At 46.2% G+C, this 15,947-nt stretch overlaps 1 long non-coding RNA gene across 1 annotated transcript in view; it reads right to left on the bottom strand.

Moving 5' to 3' along the window:
• Positions 1 to 2,401: 2,401 nt before the first annotated feature.
• The window catches only part of LOC148775554 (uncharacterized), a 36,503-nt gene continuing 22,957 nt past the window's right edge, over positions 2,402 to 15,947 (bottom strand). Inside the window, exons 2-3 of the long non-coding RNA XR_016039036.1 lie at positions 7,934 to 8,175; positions 2,402 to 2,422 (exon numbers count right to left, since the gene is read on the bottom strand). This is a non-coding gene — a long non-coding RNA (uncharacterized LOC148775554). The remainder of the gene's footprint in view (positions 2,423 to 7,933; positions 8,176 to 15,947) is intronic.

A 15,947-nucleotide genomic window follows, 5' to 3' on the forward strand; every position in this document is an offset into this window, starting at 1 on the left:
TGCTCCACAAAAGAGAAGCCACCGCAATGAGAAGCCCACACACAGCAGCTAGAGTGTAGTCCCTACTTGCCACAGCTAGAGAAGACCTGCACACAGCAGTGAAGACCCAGCATAGCCAAAAACAAGCAAACAAATAAAAAATATTAAAAACCAGACACAAGGTAAACTCTCTGGCCTCCCCTTCTCTACCAGGAAAAGCAAGATGATTCTTAATCACTGGAGACAACTCTAGACTCTTATCAGCCCAGAGATGACACTCGAGGAATCTACATAAAAAATCTTGCTAACACAACTTTCATCTTCTATTAGTTTCCTCCATCTATTTACCTTCCCACAGTTTCTGCCTTCAAAGGGCTAAACCCTTGTTTCTTTGTCTTATCACTTCTCTACAAATTTATTGTCCCCTGTCAAGATGCTATATAAGTCCAAGTTCTAACCACCCCTTTGAGTTACTCATCACTGAGTTCTCCTACATGTGGGCATGATGAAAACATTAATAAGCTGTCTTTTTTCTCCTTAATCTGTCTTCTGTCAGTCTAATTTCCAGGGTCCCAGGCAATGAACCCAAGATGGGCAGAGGAAAAGAGTTGTTTTTCTTTCCCTACAATACTGAACTACCATCATTCTCTGTGTATACCAGGCACTTTAATTTTCTGAGCCTTTGCACATATTGTGCATCCCACCAAGAACATTTTCCTCCAGTTGTAACAATCTAGTTAGCTGCTACTTAGCCTTTAAAATCTTGCAAATAAAACATGTATCCACACAAAGGCTTGCACAGGAAGGGTCACAGTAGCATGATTCATAATAGCCCCAAACTGGAAACAGCCCAAGTATTCATCAACCAGACACTGTATAAATGAAATGTGGTATATCAATCCAATGAAATACAATTCAGCAATCAGAAGAAACAAACTACTGTCATATGTAACAAGAATGAGCCTCAACAACATTATGCTAAGTGAAAGAAACCAGACATACAAGACCATGGATTGTATGGCTCTATTTACCTGAAACTTCCAAGATCCTGGATCATCTTCACTATCATTAGTCTGAGTTCTTTTTCATGAAGGTTGCCTATCTCTATTTCATGTCATAGTTTTTCTGGGAGTTTATTTTGTTCCTTCATCTAGGACACAATCCTCTGCTTTTTCATTTTGTTTAACTGTCTGTGATTATGGTTTCCATTCTGAAGGCTGCAGGATTGTAGTTCTTACTTCTGTGGTCTGCCCTCTTACCTGAAATTTCCAGAAAAGGCAAACCCATAGAGGCAGAGAGCAGACTGGTGCCTGCCTTGTCCCGAGGGAAGGGATAGTCATAGACAGTGTACAGGAACCCTGGGGCTGGTGGAAGTGTTCTAAATGGACTTGTAGAGAGAGTTTCACAACTGCTTAAACTTACAAAAATCACTGAGTTTCACACTTACAATGGAGGAGGCTTTATGGTATAAATAAAATTAACAGCAAAGCTGCTCATCAGTCAAGCTAACTGATGGATGGATGCAGAGATGAATGAAACAAGTATAATACATGGTGAGAGTAGAATCTAGGGGGTTGGTTGGAGTGTTCACTGAATATTCTTTCAGCTTCTCTGTATGCTTAACATCTTCCATGATACAGTGTTGGGGGTGAGGAGTCCTTGCTGTGGCCTCACTTTTCTAAAGCCTTTCTCCTTTGTCTCTCTTCACTCCACACACCCACCCTGGAAAGAACTCATCACTCACTCTCATTACTAACCTTGTTTCCCTTATGAGGTTCTATCCTTGTAAAATTGATCTTTGTCCTGCCCAGGGTCACTGGAGGAATTTGCAAAGATGAAGCCAGAGGATTTCACTGCTTTAGAGATCAGAATATAACAAAACCTGTACTGGGGTGGGGAGTTGTTTTGTTTTGTTTTAGTGGTTTAGCAAAATTTGCTTTACCCCTTCATTTCTGGGGCAGATGCTCAGTTTCCATAACAGGCAGCACCTCTTGGGAGGAAAGAGATCAGTGAACAGCTAAATGTCTACTCCCCAAGATGCAGCAATCAGAAAGATCTGTGGCTGAACTCATAGCCTGCAAAATCTAGGTCCCTAAAATAGAATTATCTTAGGATTACCATAAACAGGTGTCCACGTGAGTAACCTAGGCCCAAATCAAGGACACAGAAGTGCCCAGGAGAGGGCTAGTTTGGGCAAATTATGTAAGTGGTACAGAACTTCTTTAAGATCCTTGGGCAGTTTCTACTTCTGCTAACAATGGCAGAGTGTATGAGCTTGATCCTTAAGTATGAAGGTTTGAAGACTAAGTCTGAGGCCACACTGTTTTCTGGCAGGGGCCTGAGGAGTGGAGGACAGGAGCTTGTGGGTTCTGCAGGCCACTGTCAGTGAGAAGCCACAGCAAGTCACAGCGGTGATGGCCCCTTGGGATGCAGCTCTCTGCACCTGGCAATGGAAAGAGAACAATCCTATTTATACTGAGTATATCACCAGGATTACTGTACAGTTCAAGAGGCTTGCGGGGACCTCAAGACAGAGGTCTCAGACTAATTGCTAATCAGGAAAGTATACTCTTGGGCAACCAGATTTTAAATTGTGCCCCAAGTTTATGCAGTAGTTCACATCAGTTGCAACAGTACAGACCCCATGCCTATGTTTCCTCATATATCTCTCCAACTGGAGAGTAAGGCCTGTGAAGACAGGGACGGCATGTCATTGATCTCTACATTCTCAGCACAGGTCCTGGCACATGGCACATGCCAGTCTGGAAGCCAGGAGTCCCAATCTGTGGGCCCTGCTCAGATACCTGCCGACTGCATGGCATCAAGCAAGTTCCTAGAGCCTGGATTTTCTCCATCCTGTGTCAACCATGCCAAGAAGGGAGCAGGGACAGCATGCTTGTGAAGGATCTGACATCTCAGAATGCCACCACATCTCCCAAGCAGTCAAATTTGAAACTTGAGAGGTGTTAATGACACCTTACTCTCCCATGTTCTTCCCATCTAATCAGTAACCAAGCTTTTCATCTCAGTTCAGTCCAGTTGCTCAGTCATGTCCAACTCTTTGCAACCCTGTGGACTGCAGCACGCCAGGATTCCCCATCCGTCACCAACTCCCGGAGTTTGCTCAAACTCTTGTCCATCGAGTCTGTGATGCCATCCAACCATCTCATCCTCTGTTGTCCCCTTCTCCTCCTGCCCTCAATCATTCCCAACATCAAGGTCTTTTCCAGTGAGTCAGGTCTTCACATCAGGTGGCCAAAGTATTGGAGTTTCAGTTTCAGCATCACTCCTTCCAATGAATATGCAGGACTGATTTGCTTTAGGATTGACTGGTTTGATCTCCTTGCAGTCCAAGGGACTCTCAAAAGTCTTCTCCAACACCACAGTTCAAAAGCATCAATGCTTTGGTGCTCAGCTTTCTTTAGAGTCCAACTCTCACATCCATACATGACCACTGGAAAAACCATAGCTTTGACTAGATGGACTTGTTGGCAAAAAATGTCTCTGCTTTTTAATATGCTATCTACATTGGTCATAACTTTCTTTCCAAGGAGCAAGCGTCTTTTAATTTCATGGCTGCAGTCAGCATCTGCAGTGATTTTGGAGCCCAAGAATATAAAGTCTGCCACTGTTTCCACTGTTTCTCCATCTACTTGCCATGAAGTGATGGGACCAGATGCCATGATCTTCGTTTTTTGAATGTTGAGTTTTAAGCCAGCTTTTTCACTCTCCTCTTTCACTTTCATCAAGAGGCTCTTTAATTCCTATTCACTTTCTGCCATAAGGGTGGTGTCATCTGCATATCTGAGGTTATTGATATTTCTCCCGGCAATCTTGATTCCAGCTTGTGCTTCTTCCAGCCTGGCACTTCACATGATGTGCTCTGCGTATAAGTTAAATAAGCAGGGTTACAATACACAGCCTTGACAGACTCCTTCCTAATTTGGGACCAGTCTGTTGTTCCATGTCCAGTTCTAACTGCTGCTTCTTGACCTGCATACAGGTTTGTCAGGAGGCAGGTCAGGTGGTCTGGCATTCCAATCTGTTGAAGAATTTTCCAGGTTGTTGTGATCCACACAGTCAAAGGTGTTGGTGTTGTCAATAAAGCAGAAGTAGGTGTTTTTCTGGAACTCTCTTACTTTTGCTATGATCCAACGGATGTTGGCAATTTGATCTCTGGTTCCCCTGCCTTTTCTAAATCCAGTTTGAACATCTCGAAGTTCACGGTTCACGTACTATTGAAGCCTTGCTTGGAGAATTTTGAGCATTACTCTGCCAGTGTGTAAGATGAGTACAATTGTGCGGTAGTTTGAACATTATTTAGCATTGCCTTTCTTTGGGATTGGAATGAAAACTGACCTTTTCCAGTCCTGTGACCACTGTTGAGTTTTCTAAATTTGCTGGCATATTGGGTGCAGCAGCATCTTTTAGAATTTGAAATCCTAAAAATCCTAAAATTTTAAAAATTTTAAATTTAAAAAATCCTATAAAGCCAAGCTTTTAAACTCTCACAATTCTGATATTTGTCATGTCTTGACATAAATATTAATGGTTCCCCATCTATCTGTCAATAAAGCTCGAATTCCCCAGCTTGGCATCCAAGGCCCTCTGTGGTCTTCCCTAGCCTCTCCTTTCAGCTTTGTGTACCAGCACTCTTCTCTGGTACCTCCCCCACTTTATTCCTGCCACCTTCTTCTCCTGAGTGGTTTCTCTCCCCTGAATCAATGTGTCCATCCTTTGCTGACTGTTTCAAATATCAGTTCCCTCAATGGGAACACAAAGAGCCACCAGCTTCAGTGCTGAAAGACTGCATTGGATACATAGCTTGAATCTGCATCCATGGATGGGCTCTTAACACTTTTGCTTGGAGATGAACTTTGCCCTCCAAACCTAGGTCTTTTCCCTTTGCCCCATTTAGGAAGAAAGGAATGCAGGCTCCCTGCAGACAGGGTAACACGGACAGCAGAGAGAGGGAGGGTGTCCAAGACTGTCCTCCCATCTCATCAACTTACTGGGAGAGAGGGAGTGATTGTGAGCACAGAGGTACTCTTATCACTGCTGCTGAAAAATTCACAGTCCCCACACTGCAGGCTGGTAAAATGCTGAGTGAGGGAGAACGCGATTCCTCCCACGCTGCCATATGCTCGTTCCACGGCAGTGAGCCAGATCTGCAAGACACGTCAGTCTGTATGGAACTGCGTCCACGAACAGCTCCTTTGTGAGGGGCACATTCATCCATTCTTTGCGTGTCATAAACAACAGCTTCATCTGCATGCGAGCTTGGCCACCTGTGCTATTTCTGTAAAGGTTCTAACTATGACTCAGATCTTTCCCATTCATTCTCTCCCATATTCAAATTTCCAGAAGAAGATGGCTAGTACCAGTGATTCTAGAACTGGCTGATTTCCAGTATCCGGCCCTAAATCAGCAGCAAAGACCCAAGGGTCTGTCCTCAGATGGTGGTGCAGGACAAGAGCCAAGATACTTCTACATCTCTGCCCTGACCTCGTCTCCTCTTCAAAATAAAAAATTAATAAACTTCCTAAAAAATTAGGTGTCCTCTGAAGCTACTCTTTTTTTCTAAATTTTCCAGATAATAATTTCATTTTTTAAAAAAATTTGGGCCTTTTCTTTCTAATGCTCTCACCTGAGAAGTTGGGCTCTTCGCCTGGATCATTCTTCCTTCCCAAATCGCAACTGCAGTCTCAATGTGGGTGTCCGAGTCCCTGTAACTTTCTGGGGTGTTTTGTGGCTCATGCTGACCCTACCTGCACCCCTTCACCAAGTCCAGCATTTAGGTAGTCATGGTGGAACCAGAAGCTCAGCCAAATGATTTAATCTGCAGTATGGAGGGGCACTGCACACCAGGGCCAAACCTCCCAAAGATAGCTTCTAATTGTTATTGTTAACTGTGATCTTACCAGCTGGAAGCAGAGGAAGGTCAACCCCTTATAAGAAAAGAAAAATCTTCTACATAGAAACAACCTAAATATCCATCAACAGCCAAATGGATAAAGAAGATATGGTACACATAAACAATGGAATACTACTCAGCCACAGAAAGTGAAACAATGCCATTTGTAGCAACAGTGATGGGCCTAGAGACTATTATACCAAGTGAAGTAAGTCAGACAGAGAAAGATAAATACCATATGATACCACTTAGATGTAGAATCTAAAATATGACACAAATGAACATATGTATGAAACAGAAACAGACTCACAGACATAGAGATCAGACTTGTGGTTGCCAAGGGGAGAGGGTGGGGGAGGTGGATGGACTGGGAGTTTGGGATTAGCAGATGCAAACTATTATATGTAGAATGGATAAACAAAAAGGTCCTACTGTATAGCACAGGGAACTATATTCAATATCCTGTTCAGTTCAGTTCAGTCGCAGAGCTGTGTCTGACTCTTTGTGACCACATGGACTGCAGCATGCCAGGTTTCCTTGTCCATCACCAACTCCCAGAGCTTGCTCAACCTCATGTCTATCTAGCCAGAAATGCCATCCAACCATCTCATCTTCTGTCAGCCCCTTTTCCTGCCTTCAATCTTTTCCAGCATCAGCATATTTTCCAAGGAGTCAGTTCTTCACATCAGGTGGCCAAAGTATTGGAGTTTCAGTTTCAGCATCAGTCCTTCCAATGAATATTCAGGACTGATTTCCTTTAGGATTGACTGGTTTCATCTCCTTACAGTCCAAGGGACTCTCAAGAGTCTTCTCCAACACCACAGTCCAAAAGCATCAGTTCTTCGGCACTCAGCTTTCTTTATAGTCCAACTCTCACATCCACACATGACTACTGGAAAAACCATAGCTTTGACTAGACAGACCTTTGTCAGTAAAGTAATTTCTCTGTTTTTTAATATGCTGTCTAGGTTGGTCATAGCATTTCTTCCAAGGAGCAAGCATCTTTTAATTTCATGGCTACCATCACCATCTGCAGTGATTTTGGAGACCAAAAAAATAAAGTCTCTCACTGTTTCCACTGTTTCCCCATCTATTTGTCATGAACTAATGGGATCAGATGCTGTAATCTTAGTATTTTTGAATGTTGAGTTTTAACTCAGCTTTTTCACTCTCCTCTTTCACTTTCGTCAAGAGGCTCTTTAGTTCCTCTTTGCTTTCAGCCATAAGGGTGGTATCATCTGCTTATCTGAGGTTATTGATATTTCTCCCGGCGATCTTGATTCCTGCTTGTGCTTCATCCAGCCTGGTATTTTGCATGATGTACTCTGCATATAAGTTAAATAAGCAGGGTGCCAATATACAGCCTTGACGTATCCTTTCCCAATTTAGAACCAGTCTGTTGTTCCATGTCCGGTTCTGTTGCTTCTTAACCTCCATACAGATTTCTCAAGAGGCAGGTCAGGTGGTCTGGTATTCCCATCTGTTGAAGAACTTTCCAGTTTGTTGTGATCTACATAGTCAAAGAGTTTGGCGTAATTAGTAGAGCCGAAGTAGATGTTCTTCTGAAACTCTCTTGCTTTTTCTATGATCCAACGGATGTTGGCAATTTGATCTCTGGTTCCTCTGCCTTTTCTAAAACCAGCTTGAACATCTGGAAGTGCACGGTTCAGGTACTGTTGAAGCTTGGCTTGGAGAATTTTGAGCATTACTTTGCTAGCGCGTGAGATGAGGAGAAAAGGAAAGATATACCCATTTGAATGCAGAGTTCCAAAGAATAGCAAGGAGAGATAAGAAAGCCTTCCTCAGTGATCAATGCAAAGAAATAGAGGAAAACAATAGAATGGGAGAGACTAGAGACCTCTTCAAGAAAATTAGAGATACCAAGGGAATATTTCATGCAAAGATGGGTTCAATAAAGGACAGAAATGGTAGGGACCTAACAGAAGCAGAAGATATTAAGAAGAGGAGACAAGAATACACAGAAGAGCTATACAAAAAAGATCTTTATGACCCAGATACCATGATGGTGTGATCACTCACCTAGAGCCAGACATCCTGGAATGCAAAGTCAAGTGGGCCTTAGGAAGCATCATGATGAACAAAGCTAGTGGAGGTGATGGAATTCCAGTTGAGCTATTTCAAATCCTAAAAGATGATGCTGTGAAAGTGCTGCACTCAATATGCCAGCAAATTTGGAAAACTCAGCAGGGGCCACAGGATTGGAAAAGGTCAGTTTTCATTCCAATCCCAAAGAAGGGCAATGCCAAAGAATGTTCAATGTCCTGTGATAAACCATAATGGAAAAGAATACGGAAAGAATGTGTAAATATGTATAATAGAATCATTTTCCTATACAGTAGAAATTAACACAACTACACTTCAATAAAATAAATTTTTTAATAAAGAAACCCGGAAGACCCACTCCCCAGCACCACTCATGGGGGGCCCAAGTCCTTCTGATCAAGGCCCTCTCCCCCGCAAAAACAAAGAAAACTTCTCATCAAACAATCAAGCACACAGGCTAGAGGCGAGAATAAGGCCGGTTTCTCCTTTGCTCTGTGCCAAGTCCCACTTGACTAACATTTGGGGTTCTGTCCTTCTGCTTCCCTTCCCCCCTCAGGCTTCAGGCCTCTCTTCTTCCCTCTCGGAGCCCAGCTGCCTCTTCCTCTGAACTCTGGCTCAGAAACTCAGGAATAGTTTCCATCCAGTTTTCCCCTAGATGGAAATCAAAATGGGCTTCAGGTGCTGCAAGTCTTACATGTAGGATGAAGAAACCAGCCCACCCACAAACAATACCCAAGAAGAGAAAGCTTCTCTAGCTCCACAGGTCTTAACCTTCACTATGAATCAAAACCACCCGGGTAGCTTTTCCAGAACAAAAATGCTTGGGTGGCCTGGGGTGAGGTCCAGGCGCCACCTTCTGTCTCCAGTTAATTTTGAAGGGCAACCAGGGTTGAGAACCACTGTGCTGATATTGATCATCATTCATGGTGTAACTGCATAATGCAACTGAAATACACAATTATCGCTAACAGAGTCTCTGTCATTTTCCCCTCTCTAACAAAAATCCTCTTCTGCTGCTGGATATAGTCCAGGTGCCCAGGATGGAGACAGGTCTCCATCCCAGGAAAGGGGTCCAGATCATCATCAAACAGCCTTCCATTTCACGCAGCTATACTAACCTGGGGCTAGAGGACAAGAGTTGATGGGTTGGTTCTTTCCAGCTCTCAGTGACAGAAAGTAATATGAGGCAGTGTACAATAAGATGGTTAAAAAGAGATCAGCACTGCCGGCACCTCCTCCTGCTGCTTGGCCTGGTAGAATCTGGTCAAAGACACCCACTGATCTGGGGGTTTCAGCCCAGCAACAGGGCTGCCCCTCTGCTGGAACTGGAAGTCGGAAGAGGGAAAGGGAAGTAGTTTAGGGCCTGAACAAAAGGCTGAGGAGGCAGGCCTAGCAGGCTAGATTCTCACTCTTGAGAACTCTTCCAGGCCCCAGGGGAACTCTGGATTGCCCCCTTGGCCCTGGGAGTTCCGGGTTCTCCCATAGAAGGTTCTCAAGCCAGCAGCCCTGCCTGGGGCCCCTGCTTCCTGGGAGAGAAGACTGAATGCAAGGGTGTCTTCCCTGGGACCAGCTCAGGCATCCTCCTCCGCCCTTCCCATTTACTTCCCTGGTTCTCAGCATCATAAATCTGGCCCAGGCTCCTGCAAATACAGCTTCTTCTCAGTTATTTTCTGACAGACTCGGCTCCAGGGCTGCAGCAAGAAGATCAGTGTGGTGCAGGAGGGACCACAGTGTGTGAGATGAGTATGTGTCCATCTAGGGACCAAAGTTAAATACAGATGCCCAGGTTGTGTTCCTTGGTGTACTGACGTTCTTGGGTTGCTTTTCTCTGTACCACTTTTTGTTCTATTCCCCCAGTTGCCTCTCCCCTTGTGGGGAGGCAGTTGTGATCAGCTCCATTCTACAGACGGAGACTCCAGGAGGCAAGGTCATTCTCCCAGTTAATGGCAGGGCTAGGATGATAATCTGAGCTTCCTGACTCCCATCCCCACACCCTCCTGCATCTTTTCCATGGAATACTCTATTGGGCTAAAGCGGTGGAAACCAACACCCAATCCAGAAGGATGTTTTCCCAGGGCCATATCTCCCCATGCCCAACCCCAAACCCCACCCCCATTCTAACTCAAGGACCTGCCACACAAAGTCCTCCACCAAAAAACCTGGTCAAGAGACACAAGTCTTGGGTCTCTTTGCAAGAAGGCAGTCAGTGACAGACCCTGTTCTTTTCCTGCCCCACCAGTAGGAATAGTCACTGTGGCTTCTACAAACATCTAGTCAGTCTTAAGGGAGCTGCTCAAGTGTCACCTCCTCTGGGAAGTCCTCCATGCCTTCAAGTACCTTCCTCTCTGTTCCCTCTGCCCTGGATTCCTGCTTCTCAACATTTTATGATTTTTTTTTTCTCCAGTTATTTTTTTACAGATTGACCTCCTCTATCAGACTGTGAGCCCATCAGATAGGATACTGCCTTACTCACCATTATGTTCACTGCAAGATAGGCCAGAAATATCCCCAAACCAGCTCAGATTGGAGGTCTTGGTGGCTCTTCTCGAACACTCACCCTGGATCTGCCATGCCATCTCCCTGGAAAGCTCAGGATATGGACATTTCCCAGTGGGGAGGGTGACCCAGGTCTACCCTGAAGCCCTTCTCCATCACTAACGATCCCATCCAAAGCAGACATCCCCAAGTTGAGCCTGTTGGATCTCAGGGTTAAAGGACAACACGAGGCAGGAAGGTGCCACCCCCAGGGCCAGCCAGAGGGCCACCTCCCATCACAGATTGGGTTAACTGCTCAGTTCAGGTGAAATGAGGGTAGAGGACCCTGATGGGCAGTGTTATGATGATGGGGTACCATGCATGGTCAGAGGTGCACAAAGAATCAACTTCTGCATACATGTCTACCCAGAGCCTCCTTCTTGCCCCCTCCCCCATAAGGTCAAGGGCAGGCTCTGTTTCTAGGTGAAGATAGGGACTCGGCCATTGCCAGAGTGGCCTGTGTATAACAGATGCTGGACCCTTGCGTGCTGAATGAATGAACGAGGAATGAATGAAACCTCCACCCTCACCGAGGTCCAGGCTGAGCGCCTCAGCAGGGAAAGGAGGTTCAACCATGGGATCCAACCCTGAGGATGCCCCGCCTGGGATGAGAACAAGAGCACCAAGCGGCTTATGGGGAAATCAATAAGGAGGCGGGCCCCGCCTGGGTGGCTGACGCGCTGTATACAGGCCTTGTGCAAACACAATCATCTCCTCCGTTATTAATGGGCCTGCTCGCTGCCTCTTCATTAGTGCTCAAATATCAACAGAAAACCGTTTACTTACCATGGGCTCTTGCTCGCGCCGAGCAAATTTGGACAGGGCTAGTCAAACAGGGAGCTTGTTGTTGGGCTAATGACAGAGCCCAGTGTAAAGTTTAGCAGTGGCAGGGGCAAGCAGGGAAGGCACCAGCCCACGCCTGCCCCCGGGGGCCCCCACAGGAGCTGGCTTGGGGAGTGGAGCGGGGCCAGGGAGAAGTGTGAGCCACACAGCCTTGCTCTCCTGAGCCCCACATACCAACTCTCCTGAGCCCCTCACACCACTCGGTCAGTTGTGATCTCCTGGGATTGTCACCTTGATCCTGGGAACCAGACTTGGCAGGGATTGCAAGGCACCACAGAGCAGTGGCACAGGACACGTGCTTCACAGAGAGACAGCAAAGCACAAATTCCAGCCCTGGCTAACAGCGTGGCTAATGTGTGGCTGTGCGTGCGTGCTCAGTCACTCAGTCGTGTCTGACTCTTTGCAACCCCATGGACTGCAGCCCACCAGGCTCCTCTGTACATGGGATTCTCCAGGCAAGAATACTGGAGTAGGTTGCCATTTCCTTCTCCAGGGGATCTTCCTGACCCAGGGATGGAACCACGTCTCCTGCAGCTCCTGCATTGGCAGGCAGATTCTTAATCACTGACCCACCTGGGTATGGCTAGAAGCGAGTTATTTTCCTGGGCCTCAGTTTCCTCATCTGTGAAATGGGAAATGTGACAGTGCTTTCCTCCCAGAGTCGCCATGAAGATTGTGAGATGGTGCCTAGCCCAGTGCTCAAGCCCCAGCATCCCATTTTGAAGATGAGAAAACTGAGGCTTGAATGAATTTGAGACTTGCCCAAGGTTGTGTGCCTCAGTTCAGTTCAGTCGCTCAGTCATGTCTGACTCTCTGCGACCCCATGAATCACAGCACACCAGGCCTCCCTGTCCATCACCAACTCCCGGAATTCACTCAAACTCACATCTATCGAGTCGGTGATGCCATCCCGCCATCTCCTTCTCTGACGTCCCCGTCTCCTCCCGCCCCCAATCCCTCCCAGCATCAGAGTCTTTTCCAGTGAGTCAACTTGTCACATGAGGTGGCCAAAGTATTGGAGTTTCAACTTTAGCATCAGTTCTTCCAATGAACACCCAGGATTGATCTCTTTTAGAATGGACTGGCTGGATCTCCTTGCAGTCCAAGGGACTCTCAAGAGTCTTCTCCAACACCACAGTTCAAAAGCATCAATTCTTCGGCGCTCAGCTTTCTTCACAGTCCAACTCTCACATCCATACATGACCACGGGAAAAACCACAGCCTTGACTAGACGGACCTTTGTTGGCAAAGTAATGTCTCTGCTTTTTAATATGCTATCTAGCTTGGTCATAACTTTCCTTCCAAGGAGGAAGCGTCTTTTAATTTCATGGCTGCAATCAGCATCTGCAGTGATTTTGGAGCCCAAAAAAATAAAGTCTGACACGGTTTCCACTGTTTCCCCATCTATTTCCCATGAAGCAATGGGACCAGATGCCATGATCTTTGTTTTCTGAATGTTGAGCTTCAAGCCAACATTTTCACTCTCCTCTTTCACTTTCATCAAGAGGCTTTTGAGTTCCTCTTCACTTTCTGCCATAAGGATGGTGTCATCTGCATATCTGAGGATACTGATATTTCTCCCGGCAATCTTGATTCCAGCTTGTGCTTCTTCCAGCCCAGCATTCCTCATGATGTACTCTGCATATAAGTTAAATAAACAGGGTGACAATATACAACCTTGACATACTCCATTTCCTGTTTGGAATCAGTCTGTTGTTCCATGTCCAGTTCTAACTGTTGCTTCCTGACCTGCATACAGGTTTCTCAAGAGGCAGGTCAGGTGGTCTGGGATTCCCATCTCTTTCAGAATGTTCCACAGTTTATTGTGATCCACACAGTCAAAGGCTTTGGCATGGTCAATGAAGCAGAAATAGATGTTTTTCTGGAACTCTCTTGCTTTCTCCATGATCCAGCGGATGTTGGCAATTTGATCTCTGGTGCCTCTGCCTTTTCTAAAACCTGCTTGAACATCTGGAAGTTCACGGTTCACATATTGCTGAAGCCTGGCTTGGAGAATTTTGAGCATGACTTTACTAGCATGTGAGATGAGTGCAATTGTGCGGTAGTTTGAGCATTCTTTGGCATTCCCTTTCCTTGGGATTGAAATGAAGACTGACCTTTTCCAGTCTTGTGGCCACTGCTGAGTTTTCCAAATTTGCTGGCATATTGAGTGCAGCACTTTCACAGCATCATCTTTCAGGATTTGAAATAGCTCAACTGGAATTCGATCACCTCCACTAGCTATGTTCGCAGTGATGTTTTCTAAGACCCACTTGACTTCACATTCCAAGATGTCTGACTGTAGGTGAGTGATCACGCCATCGTGATTATCTTGGTCGTGAAGATCTTTTTTGTACAGTTCTTCTGTGTATTCTTGCCACCTCTTCTTAATATCTTCTGCTTCTGTTAGGTCCATACCATTTCTGTCCTTTATCGAGCCTATCTTTGCATGAAATATTCCCTTGGTATCTCTAATTTTCTTGAAGAGATCTCTTGTCTTTCCCATTCTATTGTTTTCCTGTATTTCTTTGCATTGATCACTGAGGAAGGCTTTCTTATCTCTCCTTGCTATTCTTTGGAACTCTGCATTCAGATGTTTATATCTTTCCTTTTCTCCTTTGCTTTTCACTTTTCTTCTTTTCACAGCTATTTGTAAGGCCTCCTCAGACAGCCATTTTGCCTTTTTGCATTTCTTTTCCATGGGGATGGTCTTGGTCCCTGTCTCCTGTACAATGTCACGAACCTCTGTCCAGAGTTCATCAGGCACTCTATCTATCAGATCTAGTCCCTTAAATCTATTTCTCACTTCCACTGTATAATCATAAGGGATTTGATTTAGGTCATATCCGAATGGTCTAGTGGCTTTCCCTACTTTCTTCAATTTAAGTCTGAATTTGGCAATAAGGAGTTCATGATCTGAGCCACAGTCAGCTCCTGGTCTTGTTTTTGCTAACTGTATACAGCTTCTCCATCTTTGGCTGCAAAGAATAGAATCAATCTGATTTCGGTGTCGACTATCTGGTGACATCCATGTGTAGAGTCTTCTCTTGTGTTGTTGGAAAAGGGTGTTTGCTATAACCAGTGCGTTCTCTTGGCAAAACTCTATTAGCCTTTGCCCTGCTTCATTCCGTGCTCCAAGGCCAAATTTGCCTGTTACTCCAGGTATTTCTTGACTTCCTACTTTTACATTCCAGTCCCCTATAATGAAAAAGACATCTTTTGGGGGTGTTGTGTGCCTAGGAAGTAGCAAAACCAGACTGGGGACCACAAGTTTCTGAACTCAGGTTCAGAGAACTGTCCCCAGGCATCTCCCCCAGGATCTCTGCTGTCGACGTGCACCCGGAGCCCACCCCCAAGACTTCATCCCACCTTGGGTAGCCTGAGCTGCCCTGAATGCTCAGCGTGGATCAATCTAAGCTCATCTTCCCAGAAAGTCCTGTTCCCTGTTCTTGCCCCCATTCTCTGTTTCCCTGCTAGAGCGTTGACTGAGAGTGAGGGTCTCTGGGACTCAGTTTTCGTTCCCACTCAGCCCTGGCCTCTCAGCAAGTATTATCTCTTCCTGGAATCTCCCCCAGAACAGTCCACCTGGTTCCTATGAGGGAGGAGCCTTGCAAGTGTCTTGAGTGGCCTGAGTCCCAAATCTCTCTGCCCAGTGGCCCAAGCTCGGGAGAGGTGTCCCAAGCACATGCTTAAGGTCACAGACACCCATTTAATGTCTTCCCCGGGGGCATCAGAGGCTCTCAAGCTCAACCCAGGAGTCACCAGAAAGGATTAACCTCTAATGGCTGCAAAATCAGGGCAGGCGAGGGGAGTGGGCAGGGAGCAGGAGAGTCTATTCTTGGAGCTGCACTCTTTCCCCCTTCCCGCTGGACCATGCATCACGTGCCTGCTCACACATCTGCCAAGCATCTCTTGGGCACCAGGGCACCCCCATGCTAGGTCTTACCCCTGTCTGCGATGTTTGGGTTTGTTCTGGGCGTATGCAAGCAAACATGCTGAGTGCTCAGAGCTATGAGGCCCATAGGAAGGGCTCAGGGGGCCGGGACAAAGCGGAGACTTGGTTCTGCCTAGGGAATTGAAGACGACTTCCTAGAGCTCGAAGGATGAGAATGAGTTTCCAGGCAAGGAGAGAATAACACCTTCCCCCCCACCCACCAACCTGGTCACAACAGCAGCAGTGCTGATGAGAGCACAAAAGAGCATGACACAGACAGCTGTGAGGCTGGGGAAGTAAAACGGGGCCAGTCCTCAGTGGTCCCACTTCGGTGGTCACTCATAGGCGTGCGAAGCTAAAAGCATTCACTCGGGCCTGATTTGAATGCTTTCCATGACAAGGAACTCATCCTCTCACCCGCCAGTTTGCTCCGAGTCAGTGTGTTTGCACTGAAGCAATACCCACCCCCACCGAGACCCAAATCAGCCCCTGGGCAGTGCAAGGAAGCAAGTCCTCATTCGTTCTACAGAGCAGCGACTGAGCGCCTGCTGCATACTGCTGCTGGGTACAGAGAGGTGAAGAAGAAAGACCAGCCCTGCTCTCAGGGAGCTGCATTCTGCAGGGGACAAAAGGAGGCCATCACGAACAGACACACAGCAGGAAAATTTCCATCAGAGA

The sequence above is a fragment of the Moschus berezovskii genome, chromosome 14, assembly GCF_049115385.1.
Source record: "Moschus berezovskii isolate FMDL1 chromosome 14, NW_MosBer_1.0, whole genome shotgun sequence".
In the NCBI taxonomy this organism is placed as follows: domain Eukaryota; kingdom Metazoa; phylum Chordata; class Mammalia; order Artiodactyla; family Moschidae; genus Moschus; species Moschus berezovskii.